Source organism: Carassius gibelio, chromosome A23, assembly GCF_023724105.1.
Source record: "Carassius gibelio isolate Cgi1373 ecotype wild population from Czech Republic chromosome A23, carGib1.2-hapl.c, whole genome shotgun sequence".
Lineage (NCBI taxonomy): Eukaryota > Metazoa > Chordata > Actinopteri > Cypriniformes > Cyprinidae > Carassius > Carassius gibelio.
The window spans coordinates 14,204,205-14,212,735 of NC_068393.1; positions in this window are offsets into that span (position 1 = coordinate 14,204,205).

Genomic DNA, 8,531 nt, shown 5'->3' on the forward strand with positions numbered 1-8,531 from the left:
GGGGGGGGGGGGGGGTAATCTGGCTTCTGAAGGACCATGGGCACCAAGCACCTGACACTTGATTTGAATTATGTACTTGTATAATTTGTTGACACACCAGGCAGGAGAAGGTGAAATACACCAGACATGATTTATTATTTTTTAACAGGGACATTGCAATCAATAAACACGTACTTGTACAAGTTTATCCTCCCAACTTTTCAAGCATTAATCATTATATTTAATAAGTGCTTCTGCAAGAGTGTAAAGTCTGAACAAACTAAATGTAGTCAGCTGTGTCGCATATTTTTAAGACAAGACAAGAGCTTTGTTCAACCCGTCGTATTGACAGTCAATAAAATTATAAACCTTATCAGCCTGACTCTTGAATATTAAATCGGGTGACGTAAAGTTTGTATGATAAGTTCATAAAATGGCTAGCACACACTTACCTATGAATGCTTCTGCGCCTAATTAAACCCTTGTGCGGTCTTCGGTCATTTCCGACCGGAATATTTTACGTTTTGAAATGTTAAAAATCACAGCTTCATCGGAATGATATGAAATGCGGTGACTTTCATGGCATTTGGGGTGTGAACATACAAAAAAATTGAGGGCATGATTCGAACAGTCTAAGTGGGCGTAAAAAAAATAGTAACACTCATGGTCTTCGGTCAAAAATGACCGTCCATAGGAAATGAATGGGAAATAGACAAAAATACAACAATTCAGAGAATATTTGTGTACACAATCTACAAATCGATCACAAAACTGAAAAAAAGTGCACAGCAGTGAAGGGATAACACTATAAAACATCAAGAGTGTGATATTGACACATCCAATCACACACAGATGCACACACACACACACAAACACACACACACACACATACTTACACATAGACACCTATGAACTACTGTGTCTGTAACACAGAGCAAAGTTTTGAGAATGTGAAATCCATTCAATAATTCAGTCATAATGCAGAGAAAATCTAACAGCAGTGAAGGTATGACACTCTAAATAATCACATACACACACACACGCGCGCGCGCACACACGCACACACTTATGACCTGCTGTCTGTAAAACAGCGATGAGAAGCAAGCGCTGCCTCTTGGGTTTGTCAGTGCACTTAGAAACTCAGACTTGGTCCTTTGCACCATTCTGAGGATTCTTATTTTTTATTTTTTTGCAGGAGCTCTGTGCCACTGAACAATATGTTCAGGTTTGATTGCAATCATAATGCAAAAACTTTAATGCAAATAATGCATGAAATCATTATTTATAACAGAAGAAATGTAAAAAAATATACAAAAAGTACTCTTTAGAATGTATTAATATATATTCAAGTCCACTACTTAATATGAGTAAGCAATTATGTCTAAAAACAATAAGGGAATTCACAAGCCTCTCTATAGATTCCTATACTGGTAATAAGTGGTTGCACCATGCACTTACATGTTTTTCTTTCTTTGCTCTGACCAGGTGGCGCTAAAAAATCTTCAAAAAAAATGTATTTGAAAGGCCTAGTCTCTGGTTTAATCTGAAATACAACATTAATTCGAAAATAATTTAGAAAAATTAAAAAAAAAAAATTATGTACTATTTTCTATGAGAAAAATTGTTCAGAATTATTGCATAAATATGAATTAATACCTTAAAATTTTCTCAAAATACAAAAGAAAAAAGAAAAAATATTATTGAATAAAAATATATTCCACTGATTTTACTGGGGGGCAAAAAAGTTACATTTTAGGTGTCCGGTCACTTATGACCCCTGAAGACCCTGAGTGTGACTCCCAAATGAGGGCCGCACAAGGGTAATATTCATGACATATGCTGATAAGGTTTATAGTTTGAACTCCACCCACACACACACTTTTTAGAGCATTTCTGATTTTTAAAGGTAATACTTTGTTGTCGTTGTTACTTCCTGGAATCAGTTTGCTGAACATTACCATTTCTCCTATTGTCATTTTTGGATGTTTCTACATTTTCTTAAAGTTTTAATTCCTTTATCACTTTCTGTCTCTGTGGACCCGGCTAGTCGAGCAGTGAATTGGCCTCTTCTCAATGCCCCAAGGCATGGCCTGCCTCCACTCTGCCTGACTGCACACACAGCCGAGCGCAGGCATGCTGCCAACTGTGTCCTTGGTTTCAGCTTCTCCATGCTGCCAACCTCCCTTAGCTTCTCTCATGTCCTTCAGTGCAGTTTCCCAGAATTAGGGCCACCAGGAAACTTTGCATTTAGGCGCACCTATGATTATATGTTGAGGGAATATGTGAAATTCTACTTTAGACAAGAAGCATGTCGGGCAAATTTTAATAAGTTATTGCTTTGAAATCTTCAATTAAGCTAATCTTACAAGAATTAGGTACTATGTTTGTAACCCCTTGAATCAAAGTGTTCTGGCCCCAATACCACTTTTTTTCATTAAAGCCATAAAGTCATTAACTCTTTAAAGATTAGAAAGGGGCAAATCATGACTGTGATAGAAAAAGCTTGTTTGATATTATAAACCTTTATAAAAAAATGAAAGGTTTTTATATAATTTAGGGAAGTCTAATATTACTTTGCTATAACAATAGAAACGGCAACTCTTTGATGTTTTGGGATAGAATATGGTATGTTTATTTGTTTTTAAAACATTTTATATAAAGTTTGTTTGTTTTTAGACACCATCATAAATAAATTAATAAAAACACTTTTTATATTTAAGGAAATCTAATATCAATTTGGTTTAAATAATAGAAACAGCCTTAACTATTTTGTATTTTGGGGTAAGATATGGTCAGTAAAAATATTTGTATTTATTAATTATTATTAATATTAATAGCAAAACCATTTCTAAAACCACTATTTTAACAATTTTCTTTTCTTTTTTTTCTAAGGGTATTCCTAAGGACTCAATCCTCTACTGTAAATAATTATACAGTCATTTGTGCATTGAGTGTTTGATTGTGGGCGGTGTGTACAGCTTTACGGTGTACTGTTAGTGTATAGTATCTTTTTGGTAAGCGAGTGGCTAACCCTAGAGTTTCTTGAGGCGTTAAAAGTTCATTGTGTTTGAACTGTGCTCTCTCTAGCCCATGACCTCTATTTCCTCTGCCCAAGGCTGATCTGTGGATAGTCCCTGTTCCCTCTAGATCGATATTCATCTGCCTACCATGTGCTATGCTCGACCTGTAAGTGACCTTACCGTGTGTCGAAGCTGTATCCATTACACGGATGGTGCAAAACCATCTTTGTTGGCTGAGGTCAGTTTACAAATACGTGTTTGTGTGGGTAAAAGTGCACTAATTCTGACTGGTTGAGTATGGTTGCCTACAGAGCTCTGCATGTTATTGTGCTAAGCCAAAAAAAGGTTGGAAACCGCTTTGACAGAACAAAGCACCAGTGATGTGAGCGGATGAGTGTTTCTACCATGTTTGTGTGTTTGCAGTGGGCCTCTAGTGTGATGTGGTGATTTAGACTCACCCTGTTTCCTGCTACAGGCTCGTGGTGCGAGCTGCTGTCACTGCTAATCAAACCCCCGTAGGTGAAGTAAGTATGGAGGGATGCAGTAGAAGGAAAGAAAAAGGGGGTGAGGGGGAAGCTTGGGTGAGCCTGTAGTGCCCCTGGGGGTTTGGTCCCTGCAAGCCTGCTCTCCTTGGTCTAAATATCTGGCTTGACGCTCTGGGGCTACCCTCTGTCTTATATGCTGATAATTGGGTGCTGTAGCTACACAGCACATTTATGAAATATAGATTTCTTCTATATCTGTGCAGAAAGTGCACACAAAAACCTCCCGGAACTATTAGTCTGAGGTTTATGTTAGAAACCAAGCAACCTTGCATTATGCACTCATAATTCTGCTAAACAAAAGGGCAAGATTGCAAAACCGAAACAATACTACTTTATTGTAAAGTAGCGTCAGGGTTGTAAAGTGGTAACTTTAGATGGTGGCTGATCTCACATTGTGTTCAGCTGGGTGTTCCTCCTGCACGGGCCCCTCCAGCCGAGATATTCCTCGGAGCCTCTCTGTAGACCAGGGATCTGAATTGCCACCGGCTCTCTTCAAATTACTGTATAATATAATATACAGTGTAAAGTGCTGGTAAAGCAAACCAACCAGAAGCCAATAAAGTTTGCTTGCAAAGGCTCCTGCAGGATACCAAACACACACAGATCTGTGTTTAGTAGTCATAATCAAGGAAAAGGTTCATTATATATATATATATATATATATATGTGTGTGTGTGTGCGTGTGTGCGTGCAGAAAAATGAAATGTAGAAAACATTTTTGAAATCAGCAGTATTAGTGATAGTGATTCTTTATCTTAAATTACAATTTATACACATTAATGTCAAATTAATTGAAAAAGAAATTTGTATGTAGTTCTTTGAAAAATATACAGTATGTTTTTTTGTTTTTTATCCATGTATAGAGAAAATAGAACTATAGAGAATAGATGGTGTCTAATTTAGCATTTCAAAGTAATTAATGAGATGCAACAAAGTGACTAACTGTGACAGAAAAGACATTTAGAATGTTGCAAAAGATTCCTGAAAATAATGATAATAATTATCACGGTTTCTACAAAATATATAAATCAGCACCACTATTTTCAACATTGCTGATAATAGGAAATGTTACTTGAGCACCAAGTTAGCATATTAGAATGATTTCTGACTGATCATGTGAAGAGGAATAAATTACATTTTTAAAGTTATTTTAAATTGTAATCATATTTCAAAATACTACAGTTTTTACTGTATTTTTGATCAAATAAATGCATGATGATCATAACATCATAAGATCTACTATCTTAGATTGGTATCTAGATATGATACCAACCCCAAACTTTTGAAAAGCAAGAGTATATTTTATATCTAAATATAAAAAAGTTACTAATTATTGAATCTAAAGCATCTTATGTGATGCACTGACCTGAAAGTTTTCAGATGTATCAGGCCTAGACTGATAACGACGCATCCCTAAAGTGTGTATTTGGTAATATACATTTCAGTTTATACCAGCAGTATAACAGCATTTATTTATACCTATCATTCTTTTACAATAGTACTTTTCTACTGCGAGAAGATAAAAAACAACTTATTTGAAACATTTTGTTGACTGTTGACTTTAAGATAATTTTAATATGGCACTTTTCCCCATAAATCTACAGCATACCTTTGAGCATACAAAGGCTCATTAGCATCTGACACCCACACCGGGCTTAGCTTGCTCCATCCTCTCGTTGGCCCACAGTGAGATGATTGTGTCATACAGTGATGTATAGACCTTACAGTGGATCGTCTGAATACATTTTCTCAATTTCATTTTCTATGGACCACCAGGGCTTTGGTCAATATCAATTGCAATGCCTGGCTCCAGGCAGACAAATTCATTTCAATTACAATTACCATCGTCGCGACGTTGATTTATAGCGTTGTTTTCTTTCCAGCGCCTTCCCGCTCCCATTAATCACCACTTGCCGGTCCGTATGATCTGCAGTTCATCTACCTGCCAAGCGGGATTGCTCCGCCGAGCATTCCTCCACCTCACCCCCCGCCGGAGACCACAGGGAATATTAGTGTCCTTAATTCACACTCCATCTTTCCACATTTACTCTCAACAATGCTAACTTACGGGAATGCTAACGTGACGCGGTTCTCAGCTTCTCTCGTTTCTCACTCAGTCAGTATATCCTGCTGATCTGATGAAGCCAATAGGAAAAAAATGAATAGCTACTATTTACAAGAAAAAATGTCACTTTTTTTTCTAAGATATCATTTCCTGCCTGAACTGCATTTTTTATGTATTACAAGGACAAAAAAATGTGTTATGTCATTGACAAAAACAATAGTTACTGCTCCAAATGGTCATGTACATGCTCATTCACAAATGTCTCCTTTCATGAGACACTCACACAATATTCCCATTCCCTATTCAACAGCTATCCAGTAAACAGCCTCATTACATATTTATGAGGTTTGGCCATTTTCGTAGCCTCATAAATACTGTAGATCATGCTATTGTGGAGATACACGACAGCGAGCTGCGACGTTCTCTTAATTCACCATTTGGTTGTAATCAGTCTGGTACGAGCTGTACCTATTTTGGATCGTCTGGAAATGTTAAAGACGCTGTCTCGTTTTGTCGGTGCTTCCTCCTCTGTATTTCATTGTGAGTCAGAGGCTTAGATGTCGTCTAAATTTGTGAACTGGTGCCATTCCAGGGTGAGCTGCCGCTGACATGACTGCGTTTGCAGAGTTCAAATTTGTCCCCACGGCTTGGCAGCTGCCGCCGGATCCTGCCGTGCTCTCCCGCGGTCAGCCTGTCTCAAACGTCACGTGAAGAGTGGAAACTGCGTACACGTTTGCCGGCGCCCGACAGTTTCCAGAAAAGGCTGTGATTCAGGCCTCCAATAAAACGTAGTGCTGTGGTTCAGCCTGAACAGATTAAAAGTCTGTTTAGACAACATTTTGATTGTCCTGTTTTGGGTGTTGTGGGAAACGCATTGGGGTTTCAACCAACACTGGAAACTAAACATTAAAAGTGTAACCGGAGTAATTTGTCACTGGACAGATTTACTCCGGATAAGATTATGGGAATCCTTAAAGGTTAATTTGAGTGTGCTAACATTTACCTATTTGCCGCCAGGAGAAAGAGAGGCTTATTAAATTTATGGTTACAAAGACTTTGGATCATCTTCCAAAATGGAGTTAAATGGTAAATATTCAAAAGAATTTCTTCCTGGAAGGCTCCGTTAACTAACTTGCCAAACTGCCTCCTCTTTTCAGATATATTGCTTCCTTGTCATCTTAAATCAACAAAATTCAGTGAACTTTGTGCTATGGACACCTGGTTTTTCTTACTTTGGCTAAAGATCATGAACACTATACAAGTGGATCAGGTATCACCTGAATGAGGCTTTAGAAGCGAATAAGATATGTTGAAATGGGATGAACCTCCAAAACAACGAAGGTTGTGAGGTAAAGATAATCATTCAGTATTTTTAGAACATCATCATGTCTCTTCATCCTTGATGATTGTCTCAGTCTCCTGTGCTGTTTTTATTTAATGTGAGAAGCTAATGCAGAGTGAAATGATGCATTATTATTTCATCAAAGCTGTATCTAATAAACAACAAATTGCTGATATATTTATTAAAATGGTCAAAAATAAAAATATATGATCTTTTTAAATACCACAAGCAAATTTAGGCATCACAACATTATCATGCACAGTATGAAATATATGTAATCATTTAGAGATTATCTGAAAATTACATAATTATTTTCATATATGCCGATGACATAAATGGCTGATATTATAATTATATAATATTATTTCTAAATAAATAAAAAATGCTCATAAAACTAAAATCAATTATTTTAGAAGATACGAGTGAATTTAGGCATTACAAGATTGTAATTGTACAGTATAAAAAAAAATGTATATTCATTTTGAGATGATCTGAAGATTACATTAATTGAAGGGTTATTAAATGATAGCAGTAAGCCGATAATAATTTTCATATTATTTCTTTAAAAAGGTCCCATATTAAATTTCTAGAATATTTTGTTTAAATAAATTAAAAATAAAGCCTAAAAAACTAAAGTCAATCATTTTAAAGACTACAAGTGAATTTAGGAGTTATTAAATTATTATTGATTTTAAAGATAACAGATAATCAAAATGTAAAATAAACGAAATGTGATTGCGCAATTAAATATTTGATACTGATCATTACAATAAATAAATAAAAAATTGTATATACTGATCATTACTGATAAATAATACAAAAAGTGTATATATTGTGCATCTCTGAGTATTTAGCGCAGTTTCTCTAACATACTTAGCTGTGCTGCTCGCGCAGGCAACTCAAATTCAGATCAGCAGCATTTCCTCATGTTGTGCCGTTAACCCTCTGCATCTATTAAAACAGTCAAAAAAGCAGACTGCCACTAATGAGTGAAGTCTGGCGAGCTGTCAGCCTGTCGGTGAGAGAACCAAACCCAGCTCTCTCAGGGCTGGGGTGGTGTTTCTTCAGGAAGTGCAGCTTCTCCACAATGCTGGTCTGATGAAAGCAGAAGAGCACTATCGATCGGGTTCTGGGTGGAGAACGGCCTGTGGTGGAAGTGAGGCAGAGCTGCTGAAGAGAGAGAGGAGAGCTGGAGGGGTTCTTAGGACCTCTAAGGGTAGATGAGGAGGGATCTGGGGGAACTCAACCCCCACTTCTCTCTCTCTCTCTCTCTCTCTACTGCTCTAGTCTCCTTCCACAGGGCTTCAGAATGTGCAGTGTAGTGTTGCTGATGAGAACTGTCGGAGCGGAGCATGGTGGCTGAAGGATAGAAAAATGGCTGACTTTAGGGCTGTTGTGCCCACACACTCCAAACACACACTAGAACCAAACCTGAGTAAGAGTCTAGAATTATGATTGACTTTATTTCACAAGTTCACAAGCAAGAGTAGTTAAATATGCCAAAATACGTGATGGACCGTTGAGCTGAAGCTGAAGATATTATTATATATTATTATAGAATTTCACTTGTCTCCACAGGT